This window comes from Haliotis cracherodii, unplaced genomic scaffold (assembly GCF_022045235.1).
Source record: "Haliotis cracherodii isolate W230 unplaced genomic scaffold, xgHalCrac1.p SCAF_17, whole genome shotgun sequence".
NCBI lineage: Eukaryota > Metazoa > Mollusca > Gastropoda > Lepetellida > Haliotidae > Haliotis > Haliotis cracherodii.
This window is the reverse complement of record NW_027266272.1, coordinates 16650527-16665025: the sequence shown is the minus strand read 5'-3', so window position 1 is coordinate 16665025 and position 14499 is coordinate 16650527. Positions and strand designations below refer to the sequence as shown.

Genomic DNA, 14499 nt, shown 5'->3' with positions numbered 1-14499 from the left:
TGTTTTTTGGTTTAAATCCGAACTCAGCAATATTCCAGCTATATGACGGCGGTCTGTAAATAACCGAGTCTGGACCAGACAATCCAGTGATGGACATCATGAGCATCGGTCTACGAAATTGGGATACGATGACATGCATCAATCATCCAACTCAGGCAGCCTGACCACCCGATCCTGTCAGTCACCTCTTACGACAGGTATAGTCGCCTCTCAGGACAAGCATGTGTTGCTGAAGACTTATTCTACCCCAGATCTTCGCGGGCAGCACAGGCCTCACGCGTTGGTCGTTTTGTTACCAATACATCTAAATCAGATGACCTGTCGTTTCAACGCCAACAAAGGATTGAGTATATGGAGCACATTTATTACTGGCAGAAATCAACAGGGCAGACTCGCTGGGCCAACAGGGTCTTCACAAGATTGGTTGTTGTTGCTGTCGTCACTGTCGTTGATGCAGTTACTGCTGCTGCTTGTATTGCTTTTGTTGTAAGGGATGCCCATTAGCGCTTTCCCGGGGGACCGCCGTGGTTGCAACACCCATCCGTCTGACCTATGACATTAATATATTGTTGAATGGATTTGATTTTGTTGAACTCTGTACAAAGTATTAAACAAGGTAGTAACTGACTTGTGTTTCATGCAGCTGTAGTGGCCACGTCCCAGCCAATGGACGGCGGGAGACACCACGAATGGGCTTCATATATTTACCACAGATCTAGCACGTATCCCTCGTCACTACTTCACAGGTATTGCATACACTACGTTCCCCCATCTGTCTAAAAGGTAAACCCATGAAGTATTGTCTAGGTAAACCCATGAAGTATTGTCTAGGTAAACCCATGAAGTATTGTCTAGGTAAACCCATGAAGTATTGTCTAGGTAAACCCATGAAGTATTGGCGATGGCAAGAAGCCTGGTGATTACCCTTTTCTTGCTAAACATAGTTATACCAGTATGCTATGGGAGTGAGTGGGTGAGTATGGTTTTACGCCGCTTTTAGCAATATTCCAGCAATATCACGGCGGGGGACACCAGAAATGGGCTTCACACTTTGTACCCATGTCGGGAATCGAACCCGGGTCTTCGGCGTGACGACCGAACGCTTTAAGCACTAGGCTACCCGACCGCCCCAGTATGCATATGTTTGATAAATGTGTTGTATATTTAAATACAGATAGTTGATACTGAGGTCCTCCTAGAAACAGGAAATATATATATATCACATATATACAGAAAGTTGATACTTTGCTCTTAGATGCATATATTTAACAAATTTATTCTATATTTCTATATAGATAGTTGATACTTTGGTCCTAGATGCATATTGTTTACAGCAATCTTTTTATATTTTCATAAAAATAACATAACTGTTGCTATTTTCTGGTCCAAGAGACATATATTTAATATATTTGTTTATATTTACAGACAGATAGTTGACACTTTGGTCCTAGATGCATATATTAACTATATGTGTGCTATATTTACATACAGATAGTTGATACCTTAGTGCAAGATGCTTATATTTAATAATTTTGCTTTATATTTACATACATATAGTTGATACTTTGCACCTAGATGCATATATTTAATGAATTTGTTTAATATTTATATACATATAGTTGATACTTTGGACCTAGATGCATATGTTTATTATATTTGTTTTATATCTATATACAGAAAAAACACGATTCTATAATCTGCCGTTACTAACCACGTCGCTAGAGCAATGGGCGTAAGAGAATAGAAGGAAGGAAGGGAACATAGGAGAGATAGAGAGATATGCACACATCATTTCCAAATATATTCAATCGAAATAATAGAAGTATCTATTGATCATGCCAACTTCAATGTTGACTTTATGGTCTTATGTATTTAGGGCGGTCGGGTAGCCTAGTGGTTAAAGCGTTAGCTCGTCACGCCGAAGACCCGGGTTCGATTCCCGACATGGGTACAATGTGTGAAGCCCTTTTCTGGTGTCCCCCGCCGTGATATTGCTGGAATATTGCTAAAAGCGGCGTAAAACCTCACTCACTCACTCACTCTTATGTATTAGTTGCAAATAATATTTCGGAAAGGAGTCATCACGGCGTCGGAGGTCCTTGTACGATTCTCTGTATGGGTACTGTGTGTGAAATCAAACATGTTCTTACCTCCCATGCATACTCCATTGACACATTGATCTCCTGTGTTACATCTGGGCACACAACGTTGTAGTGCTTGAACAAAAAGGAGTTGATATGGTTTTAAGACGCGTTTAGCAATGGCGTTACTGGAACTACAACAAGTAGTAATAGGAGCAAAACAACCACAGAGGTAGGAGTACTAACTATAATTGCAATAACAGTAGTAGTTGCTGCAGCAGCAGCAGCAATAGTAGTAGTTGCAGTGGTAGTTGCAGCAGACGTACATGCAGTAGTAGCAGTAATGGTAATAACAGGAAGTTGTAGTAGTGGTTGTAGTTGCAGTAGACGTACATACAGTAGTAGAAATAGCAAGAGCAGCAGTAGTAATAGTAGTAGTTGTAGTAGTAGTAGTGGTGATAGTTGTATTAGTTGCAGCAATAGCAGCAGTAGTAGCAGCAGCAGTAGTAGTAGGAGTAGTGGTAGTGGTACCTGTAGTAGTAATAGTAGTAGTAGTAGTAAAAGTAGTCGTAGTAGTAGTAGTAGTAGTAGTAGTAGTGGTGGTAAAAGAGTGAGTGAGTATGGTTTTACGTAGTAGTAGTGGTAGTAGTAGTAGTAGTAGTAGTAGTAGTGGTAGTAGTAGTAGAAGTAGTAGTAGTAGTAGTAGTAGTAGTGGTAGTAGTCGTAGTAGTAGTAGTAGTCGTAGTAGTAATAGTAGTAGTAGTAGAAGTAGTAGTAGTAGTAGTCGTAGTAGTCGTAGTAGTTGTAGTAGTAGTAGTAGAAGTAGTAGGAGTAGTGGTAGTAGTAGTAGAAGTAGTAGTAGTAGTAATAGTGGTAGTAGAAGTAGTAGTAGTAGTGGTCGTAGTCGTAGTAGTAGTAGAAGCAGTAGTAGTAGTAGTTGAAGTAGTGGTAGTAGTAGTAGAAGTAGTAGTAGAAGTAGTAGTGGTAGTAGAAGTAGTAGTAGAAGTAGTAGTGGTAGTGGTAGTAGTAGTAGTAGTAGTAGTGGTGGTGGTAGTAGTGGTAGTTGTAGTAGTGGTAGAAGAAGTAGTAGTAGAAGTAGTAGTAGTAGCAGGGGTAGTAGCAGTAGTAGTAGTAGTAGTAGTGGTTGTAGAAGTAGTAGTAGTAGTAGTGGTAGTAGAAGTAGTAGTAGCAACAGTAGCAATAAAAGTAGTAGTAGTGATAACAGCAGTAGTAACAGGTGAAATAAAAGTAACAGCTGCAGTAGTTGCAGTAATGATAACACTTATGACAGCAGCAGTGGTAGTAGTAGTAGTAGTAGTAGTAGTAGTAGTAGTAGTAGTAGTAGTAGTAGTAGTAATGGTCGGAATATCAGAAGTAGCAGCAATAGCAATAGTAGTATTAATATTAGTAGTTATAGTAATAGCAATAGTAATACTAGTAATATCAGAAGCAGTAGTAATGTTGGAGTGTTTGAGTGTCAGAGAGTCAGGGTTATGGAGTGTTATAGCGATGGAGTGATGGAATGTCAGAGAATCGTTGGATTTTTAGAGTGATGGAGTTTTGGAGTGTTAGAGCGTGTAAGTGAAAGAGAGTCGGAGTTTTAGAGAGTCGAAGCGTTAGAGTTTTAGAGTGCTGGAGTGTCGGAGTGTTAGAGCGTCGAGGTGTCAGAGTTAAAATGAGCAATAGGAACGCTTGAACCTGGTACCTCTCAGTGGGACGTTGTACGTCCATGCAGTATCCACATTTACACTTATTGACGAACCGTTAAGGTCTTCAGGAACCCGTGCTTGCCGAAAAAGGCGACTATGCTTGTAAGAAGCGACTAACGGGATCGAGGGTCAGGCTCGCTGACTTGGTTGAAGCATGTCATCGATCCCAATGGCGTTGATCGATGCTCATGATATCAATTACTGGATTGTCTGGTCCAGACTCGATTATTTACAGACCGCCGTCATATAGCTGAGTGCGGCGTAAAACAACAAAAACAAACCAAATAAAGCACCATATCCGTGCTCGTGGGTTTCACCGAAGTGGTAAACGTCTTAGACTTGCATCACTTCGGGCTTCCTCCCACATTAAGCTGACACGCCGTGATATAACCGGAATACTGTTAAAAGCGGCGTCAAACCCAACTCACTCATTGCATCACGATGACATGTGTTGCTGGAGTTGCACAGCGGTGTCTGACTCAGATCAATGGCAATGTGTTACCCTGGCCTACACGACCCCATGATCTGTCACCAGTGGGATGTGTCTGGGTGAAATGGAACGACGTTTGCGACGTCCTCCAATGACGTCAGGGGATCCCTGGTTGATCCTTCCTCAGATATAGAATGTCATTACTCCCGTCTTCTTCAACGTTTTGTGGTCACATTGAGGCGAACCTGTCTGGCCTGTGTCGATGCACAAGGTGGCCACACTCTGACTGTGATTGTGGGAACCTCTGAACCTCCTCGTGTGATATGACGTGTTTGTATATGTCACGACCGCTGCTCGTGGTTACACACAACCAAATGTTTTCCCATAGACTTCTATAGTACCGTATATATTTTTTAAAAATAACTAGGCATTCAACAGCCATTACATTTACATATATGCACAGTCTGGCCTTAAAGCTGCAATAAAAACACAAATTTTGGCTAGGTTAGTCAGCTCCTTTTCCGAGTACAGGAAGCTGAACACAGCAACCCCAGTTCCGCACCAAATGTCGCCTACTTGAAAATATCTGTGCTCACATAAAGCACAAGTCATCTTGTTAAAAAAGTCAGCACCAAATATTGAAAAATATGGGCAGTTTTAATTGCTGGATGGATGTACATTTAAAAGAAATAAAAATCTTACACAATATCATCCAATCACAGCCTGCAGATGTCTCTTGATCTGCACTGAAGGCTACGAAAACCGCTCTGTCACAACCAGTTCTGATTTGGTGTAGTAGAACCTCTCCCTGTTCGAGTGGGGGAAGGCTCCTATGTGCCGTGTGCCGGGAGCCACAAAGAAGTGCCAGTAAGCGTGAACCCAGGGGAGAGTTGGGTTACATAGACTGGCGGCAAGTCTCCCTCGCCAGATCCCGTATTACAGGGAAATACGGGACGCCCCCAACTCACCATCCGTCTCAAGAACTCACGCCGACTTCTTGAGATTTTTTCAATGTTCTGTACTTTTTAATATCAAAATACATTTAGAGTTTGTCAGAAGAGTTAGTTAGATACTTAATCAATTCTAAGTCGATTAAATGGTTTGTTTACCGTAGACGAAATTATATGACCATAGCGTCCCTGTTCTATCCACGGCGGTAATTATTCTCTTTGTTTTGTTGTATATCACCGTGACGTTTTCCTCTGTGAATATTTACCTGTCCGTATGAATCGTTAGATAGTTTACCTGTCCGTATGAATCGTTAGATAGTTTACCTGTCCGTATGAATCGTTAGATAGTTTACCTGTCCGTATGAATCGTTAGATAGTTTACCTGTCCGTATGAATCGTTAGATAGTTTACCTGTCCGTTTGAATCGTTAGATAGTTTACCTGTCCGTATGAATCGTTAGATAGTTTACCTGTCCGTATGAATCGTTAGATAGTTTACCTGTCCGTATGAATCGTTAGATAGTTTACCTGTCCGTATGAATCGTTAGATAGTTTACCTGTCCGTATGAATCGTTAGATAGTTTACCTGTCCGTTTGAATCGTTAGATAGTTTACCTGTCCGTATGAATCGTTAGATAGTTTACCTCTCCGTATGAATCGTTAGATAGTTTACCTGTCCGTATGAATCGTTAGATAGTCTACCTGTCCGTATGAATCGTTAGATAGTTTACCTGTCCGTATGAATCGTTAGATAGTTTACCTGTCTGTATGAATCGTTAGATAGTTTACCTCTCCGTATGAATCGTTAGATAGTTTACCTGTCCGTATGAATCGTTAGATAGTTTACCTGTCCGTATGAATCGTTAGATAGTTTACCTGTCCGTATGAATCGTTAGATAGTTTACCTGTCCGTATGAATCGTTAGATAGTTTACCTGTCCGTTTGAATCGTTAGATAGTTTACCTGTCCGTATGAAACGTTAGATAGTTTACCTGTCCGTTTGAATCGTTAGATAGTTTACCTGTCTGTATGAATCGTTAGATAGTTTACCTGTCCGTATGAATCGTTAGATAGTTTACCTGTCCGTATGAATCGTTAGATAGTTTACCTGTCCGTATGAATCGTTAGATAGTTTACCTGTCCGTATGAATCGTTAGATAGTTTACCTGTCCGTATGAATCGTTAGATAGTTTACCTGTCTGTATGAATCGTTAGATAGTTTACCTGTCCGTATGAATCGTTAGATAGTTTACCTGTCCGTATGAATCGTTAGATAGTTTACCTGTCCGTATGAATCGTTAGATAGGTATGTGCCTGGGAATGTATTATACTTATACTTACCTCTCAGAGACAGAGATGCAGACCACGCCACTGATGTCACCAACAGCACCACTACCACCACCACCAACACATCCTTCATCGCCATTCCGTATCTGCAACGATCAAAGAGTGAAAAACATCCGTTGTCCGAAATAAAGTACCCCTGTAAGTAGATCGTGTCGTTGAAGATGTGTGATGTGATGTGTGTTGTGTAGAGTGCTGTGTTGCGTGATGTGCAGTGTGATATGTTGAGTGATGTGTGGTGTGTGGTGTGTGGTGTTATGTATGCTGTGCTGTGTGATATGTTGTGTGATGTGATGTGGTGTTGTGTAGAGTGCTGTGTTGCGTGATGTGCAGTGTGATATGTTGTGTGATGTGGGGTGTGTGGTGTTATGTATTGTGTGATGTGGGGTGTTTCGTGTGATGTGTTGTGTGATGTGTTGTGTGCTGTGTTGCGTGATGTGCAGTGTGATATGTTGTGTGATGTGGGGCGTGTTGTGTGATGTATTGTGTGATGTGGGGTGTTTCGTGTGATGTGTTGTGTGCTGTGGTATGTTGTTTGCTGCGTGCTGTGCTGTGTTGTGTGCTGTGCTGTGTTGTGTTCTGTGATATGTTGTGTTCTGTGATATGTTGTGTTCTGTGATATGTTGTTAACTGTGTGCTGTGTTGTGTTCTGTGATATGTTGTTTTCTGTGATATGTTGTTTACTGTGATATGTTGTTAACTGTGTGCTGTGTTACGTGCTGTGTTGTGTTGTGTGCTGTGTTGTGTTCTGTGTTGTGTTCTGTTATGTGTTGTGTGATGTGGGGAGTGTTGCGCGATGTGTTGTGTACTCTAATGTGTGATGTGTAGGGTTATGTACTCTGTGATGTACTGTGTTTGTGTTGTGTGATGTGTTGTGTGAAGTGTTGGGTGATGTGTGGTGTGAAGTGTTGGGTGATGTGTGGTGTGTAGGTTGATGTGATGTGTGATGTGTTGTTTGATGTGTTGTGTGAGGTGGTAGGTGCTGTGAAGGGTGATATTAAATGTGTTGTGATGTGTTGTGTGATGTTGGGGGGTGATGTGTAGAGTGATGTGTTGGGTGATGTATTGGGTGATATTGTGCGTGAGACGGTGGGTGATGTGATTTATTTTTAATAAAGGGCTAAACCAAGGACTCACGGCTCGTACTCAGCTTACTGAGTAGGGTATTAAACTATAAAACCAGCACTTTTGTATACGCAGCCGCATCCCTCAGACACACACACACACACACACACACACACACACACACACACACACACACACACACACACACACACACACACACACACACACACACACACACACACACACACACACACACACACACACACACACACACACACACACACACACACACACACACACACACACACACACACACACACACACAAATGGTATAATCTTGAAGGCGACGTGAACCCCAATATCAACTCACGTGTAATCTGACATGTTTGACGGAAACAATAGTCATCCACCACATTGTTTCACTAAAAGGGAATAAGGAACACCAGTGCCAATTAACGTGATCACCTTTGTGTATGTGGTAGTAATAACATGATTCTCCTTGGAATCTAAGTACTTACAGAGAAGCAGCGAAGTCAGGCCAATCAAGAAATATCAAAGTTGGACAGCGAGGCTTTATACATGCATGAACCAACAGATGTTTACTATAAATATAAAAGCTTACGTCAATACCATATCGACATCACACAAAGAACTATAAGAATATGACAATGCGTGGGGCGACGTATTGACCCCCAGGAGATTAATACTAGCCAATGCCAACCAAAGACGTCAGATAATTACCCTGTACTAATAGAAGCTAAGAGAACTGCCCATAGACCCATGCAACAGTAAACTGGGTTCTCAATCAATGAGATTATGACGGATACAATTCTAAGCATGCGTGTCCTTTCTTTAAGTTTACCATCCAAAACTGGCTCCCACAGGAGATATCGCTTTGCAAGCATCGGAGTTTTTTCCACTTTTATCAACTTGTCTTGATATATTTGATATCAAAAGGCACTCGGGTGAGATTCTCTATTTATATTTACATATCCGGGTTGGTCAACTTCGACATTGCCGACAACACCAATACATGGAAGACATTCATTCATTCATTCATTCATTCATTCATTCATTTATTCATTCATTCATTCATTCATTGAGTGATGTGTTGTGCAATGTGATGTGTTGTGTGATGTGGGATGTGTGGCGTGTGGTGTGATGTGGGGTGTGTTGTGTTGAGTGATGTATTGTGTGATGTATAGTGTGATGTGTTGTGTTGTGTGATGTGCAGTGCGATGTGTTGTGTGATTTTTTTGTGTAATGTGTTGTGTGAAGTGTGATGTGTAGTGTGATGTGTTGTGTGATGTGCAGTGTGATGTGTTGTGTAATGTGCAGTGTGATGTGCAGTGTGATGTGTTGTGTGAAGTGTGATGTGTAGGGTGATGTGTTGTGTGACGTGTTTGGTGATGTAGGATGTGCAGGGTGATGTGGTGTGTAGTGTGATGTGGTGTGTAGCGTGATGTGGTGTGTGATGTGTTATGTGATGTGTTATGTGATGTGTTGTGTGATGTGTGTTGTGGTGTGTTATGTGATGTGTAGTGTGATGTGTAGTTTGATGTGTTGTGTGATGTGCAGTGTGATGTGTTTTTTGATGTGTAGTTTGATGTGTTATGTGATGTGTTGTGTGATGTGAAGTGTGATGTCTAGTGTCATGTGTTGTGTGATGTGTAGGGTGATATGCTGTGGGATGTGTTGTGTGATATGTTGTGTGATGTGTTATGTGATGTGTTGTGTGTGGTAGGATATGCAGTGTGATGTGGTGTGTAGGGTGATGTGTTATGTGATGTGTTGTGTGTGGTAGGATGTGCAGTGTGATGTGGTGTGTAGGGTGATGTGTTGTGTGATGTGTTGTGTGTGGTAGGATGTGCAGTGTGATGTGGTGTGTAGGGTGATGTGTTATGTGATGTGTTTGTGGTGTGGTGTATAGGGTGATGTGTTGTGTGATGTGTGATGTAGTATGTGCAGTGTAATGTGGTGTGTAGGGTGATGTGTTGTGTGTGGTAGGATGTGCAGTGCGATGTGGTGTGTAGGGTGATGTGTTGTGTGATGTGTTGTGTGTGGTAGTATGTGCAGTGTGATGTGGTGTGTAGGGTGATGTGTTATGTGATGTGTTTGTGGTGTGGTGTATAGGGTGATGTGTTGTGTGATGTGTGATGTAGTATGTGCAGTGTAATGTGGTGTCTAGTGTGATGTGTTGTGTGTGGTAGGATGTGCAGTGTGATGTGGTGTGTTGGGTGATGTGTTGTGTGATGTGTTGTGTGTGGTAGGATGTGCAGTGTGATGTGGTGTGTAGGGTGATGTGTTGTGTGATGTGTTGTGTGTGGTAGGATGTGCAGTGTGATGTGGTGTGTAGGGTGATGTGTTGTGTGATGTGTTGTGTGTGGTAGGATGTGCAGTGTGATGTGGTGTGTAGGGTGATGTGTTTGTGGTGTGGTGTATAGGGTGATGTGTTGTGTGATGTGTGATGTAGTATGTGCAGTGTAATGTGGTGTGTAGGGTGATGTGTTGTGTGTGGTAGGATGTGCAGTGTGATGTGGTGTGTTGGGTGATGTGTTGTGTGATGTGTTGTGTGTGGTAGGATGTGCAGTGTGATGTGGTGTGTAGGGTGATGTGTTGTGTGTGGTAGGATGTGCAGTGCGATGTGGTGTGTAGGGTGATGTGTTGTGTGATGTGTTGTGTGTGGTAGTATGTGCAGTGTGATGTGGTGTGTAGGGTGATGTGTTATGTGATGTGTTTGTGGTGTGGTGTATAGGGTGATGTGTTGTGTGATGTGTGATGTAGTATGTGCAGTGTAATGTGGTGTCTAGTGTGATGTGTTGTGTGTGGTAGGATGTGCAGTGTGATGTGGTGTGTTGGGTGATGTGTTGTGTGATGTGTTGTGTGTGGTAGGATGTGCAGTGTGATGTGGTGTGTAGGGTGATGTGTTGTGTGATGTGTTGTGTGTGGTAGGATGTGCAGTGTGATGTGGTGTGTAGGGTGATGTGTTGTGTGATGTGTTGTGTGTGGTAGGATGTGCAGTGTGATGTGGTGTGTAGGGTGATGTGTTTGTGGTGTGGTGTATAGGGTGATGTGTTGTGTGATGTGTGATGTAGTATGTGCAGTGTAATGTGGTGTGTAGGGTGATGTGTTGTGTGTGGTAGGATGTGCAGTGTGATGTGGTGTGTTGGGTGATGTGTTGTGTGATGTGTTGTGTGTGGTAGGATGTGCAGTGTGATGTGGTGTGTAGGGTGATGTGTTGTGTGATGTGTTGTGTGTGGTAGGATGTGCAGTGTGATGTGGTGTGTAGGGTGATGTGTTGTGTGATGTGTTGTGTGTGGTAGGATGTGCAGTGTGATGTGGTGTGTAGGGTGATGTGTTGTGTGATGTGTTGTGTGTGGTAGGATGTGCAGTGTGATGTGGTGTGTAGGGTGATGTGTTGTGTGATGTGTTGTGTGTGGTAGGATGTGCAGTGCAAGGTGATGTGCAGTGTGATGTGATATGTTATATGTGTTGTGTGCTGTGCTGTGTTGTGTACTGTGATGTTTTGTGTGTAGGGTTATGTGCTCTGCGATGTACTGTAGGCTGTGTTGAGTGATGTGTTAGGTGATGTGTTGTGTGACGTTTTTGGTGATGTAGGATGTGCAGTGTGATGTCATATGTTATATGTGTTGTGTGCTGTCCTGTGTTGTGTACTGTGATGTTTTGTGTGTAGGGTTATGTGCTCTGCGATGTACTGTAGGCTGCGTTCAGTGATGTGTTGGGTGATATGTTGTGTGACATGTTTGGTGATGTGGGATGTGCAGTGTGATGTGGTGTGTAGTGTGATGTGGTGTGTAGTGTGATGTGTTGTGTGATGTGTTATGTGATGTGTTGTGTGATGTGTGTTGTGAGGTGTTATGTGATGTGTTGTGTGATGTGTGTTGTGAGGTGTTATGTGATGTGTAGTGTGATGTGTAGTTTGATGTGTAGTTTGATGTGTTGTGTGATGTGCAGTGTGCTCTGTTGTGTGAAGTGTGATGTGTGGGGTGATGTGCCCATTGACGTCAACACCAATACATGGGAGATATTCATTCATTCATTCATTCATTCAGTCAGTCAGTCAGTCAGTCAGTCAGTCAGTCAGCCCAAACTATGTACATAGCAGTTGACCCTGAATTGTTTCAAACCGCGGATTTCCCGTTCCAGAGCAGGTTTGTACTATTCAAGACACCGAGCTAGAATTGGCTTGAAAAGGAATCGAACCCGGGTCTTCTGTGTGGCAAGCGAAAGTCAGAGCAGTCAATTTAAATGAAGAAGAAAAGCCATTAGAACCAGTCTAAAATAAAGAATGAATACAGGACCGAGCGTATCAACATAATAGTAGATACTAGATACTGGCCACTTGACCTAGAATCACGAAATATCGCCATGATTAATTAACGAAAATAGCTGCATGTGTGATAATACTTATGAAGTGAAAACAAGCCGTTTCACCGATAAGGAATATTAATTACAGCAATTACAAAAATTGCAAAGGGCGCTTTTCGAGAAATATGAATCTTGCTAGCGATAAAGGTCATTGAGTTTGGTTTCCATCTGGTTAAGAATCGGCATGATCGCTTTGATCAGGAACGGACCCAAGATTCACTAAGAGGGTCATGGCCACATTCCTGTGGGTCAGCCAAGGCATAATGCACATAGATCTTTACCCACAGGAAACAGCTATGAATGGTGACTGTTCTGCCAACGCATTTAAGGATTTTGTGCGAGTCTATCATGATCAATCGGAAGGTGGCAGCTGGTCGACAGACCAGGCTTTGACCTCCCACTAACTTTTGGAAACTAACGAGATTGAAAATGTATGGAACAAATTTACTGCAAGGGCACAAAAATGAAAAATAAGTTTAACCCAGGAAAATAATTCAGTTCTATGTATGCCAGGCCTAAATCTATTGATATCCCCTCTCACATACAAGGGCGGACTCGGCATTTTTAAAAGGGAGGGGTTCCAAAATATCAAAATCCTCTCTCAGATAATTTTACTGCCTACAACATACTACAATACTACATTTCTTTTTCAAGGTGGAGGAATGGGTAGTTGGGTTGGGGTGGGGTGGTGGTGTTGGGGTGGGGTGTGGGTGGGTGGGGGGTTGGGGGGTGGGGGGGGGTGGGGTGTGCGTTGGGGTGGGGGGTGGTGTTTAACAGGTGCCCCCACATAATCCCCATAGGGAATATTTATTAAAGTGATTGATGCTAGTTTCTATTAATGGTGAAATGAATACAATGTGTGAGTGAGCAAGTGAGTGGAGTTTAACGCCGCTTTTAACAGTATTACAGTTATATCACAGCGTGTCAGGGAGGAACGCCAGAAGTGGTGCAGGTCTCATGATCAGACGTTTACCACTTCGGTGAAACCCACGAGCACGGGTATGGTGCTGACAAACCTAGAAACACAATCGGGGAGAACCGGGATTCGAACCCACAATCATAGGTCTTTGGCGTGCCCAAGCACGCTACTTTGCACAGTCTATTTCGGCCACTTAGACGACAAACCGCCTAAATCCAAGAAGTACCAGAAAAACAAACATCGGGATAGGTTGTGATGAAACAATAGTGTAGCGGTATATATAACGTATAGCAACGAGTGAATGCTAGAGAAAGACCACATGCAGCAAGCAGACCCCTGAACACCCCGAGTGTATACATTTGTAACCAAACTCAATGGAAAGTGTTTTATCTGTATTATAAGCCAAAAGAAAACTCTTAAACAACATCCATCAACAAGTATATGTTTCCAGCACACTTTCTATGAATCTGCGGAACTGACGTTCATATATCTTGCTGGCGCACATGTTCTCGCAAAAGACATTCTGAAATGCCTAGCGTGTCATCAGCTTCTCTGTAATCAAATGGCTTACTCACTAGGCTAGAGATTAAGAGGTTGCAGGTTCGATCCCCCTTTATTACATGTATCTGTTTAGTTTTACATCCTTCCTCTTTTTACCTTAAGTAATCATTTTATTTGTTATTTATCTCAGGGACTTTCAATAGAATATCAGAGGGGCGTCCTACAGAATGTTCCTAGGATGAGGAACCATCGACAAAAGTCCTTGGATTATTCTATAGAATCTACTTCTGCAGATGATGTTATTCTAAAAAGAGAACCTCTAAAAAAACAAGATGTTGTTGTCACTTGAGGTTTATATTTCGTTTCAGAAAACGGGTTTAGTTGCTTTAGAAACACAATATAAACTTGAATTTAATAATGTATGTCTTTTTCTTCCTCAAATATTACACATTGGTACACATGAACAGTTATGTTAATGTTTAAATTGAAATGCAGTATAAGAAATTGGCACTAGTCCTGTAGTCTTTGCCAAACTGTCCAATAGTTATCCTAAGGACTAGTAGAAATTTGTCATTTGTTTGCTATGTATTATCATTATAAGGACTAGCGGACTAAACCTGTTAGTTTCTGTTGCTGAAATGTACCTGAATTGCTTGGCGTTAGCATCTTCAACAGCAGCAGGGGTTATAAAATTGTTCTTACATATTACCGATGCATGACTGATAACGATAGTATTGTTTATTTCAGATTTTGAACCATTGTAACTTTTGGTGGGAAATTGAAATATGGGCGAGTGTTGACTTTCATTCTTCAAAATTTTGTGATCAACTTTGGAGCAATGTTTTGGCAGCCACGATACACTGTTCAACGATGAGCTTGTCACCAGTTATACCCCTTTTCTTCGAAAGTATTCATGTTGAAGAATACAAACAAGGGGTGACAAAACCGTTCTGAGCTTAACCGTGATGGACTGCAATGATGGAGGTGCTTGCTAATATGTTTTACCATAATCAGATCCGTTGTCGCACACTTCTGCCGACGATGCTGGAACCAAGATCTCACAAAAGACTTCCTCATGGTGGTGTAAAACGTCATCCACAGAAGTAATGACG

General features: G+C 42.1%; 1 long non-coding RNA gene across 1 annotated transcript; it reads right to left on the bottom strand.

The window, feature by feature from the left end:
- Positions 1-363: 363 nt before the first annotated feature.
- Positions 364-8171, bottom strand: LOC139464448 (uncharacterized). The gene is made up of 4 exons (XR_011653108.1): positions 8097-8171; positions 6511-6602; positions 2151-2216; positions 364-550 (listed from the first exon to the last, which is right to left on the bottom strand). It is a non-coding gene; the product is annotated as an uncharacterized lncRNA (long non-coding RNA).
- Positions 8172-14499: the final 6328 nt, after the last annotated feature.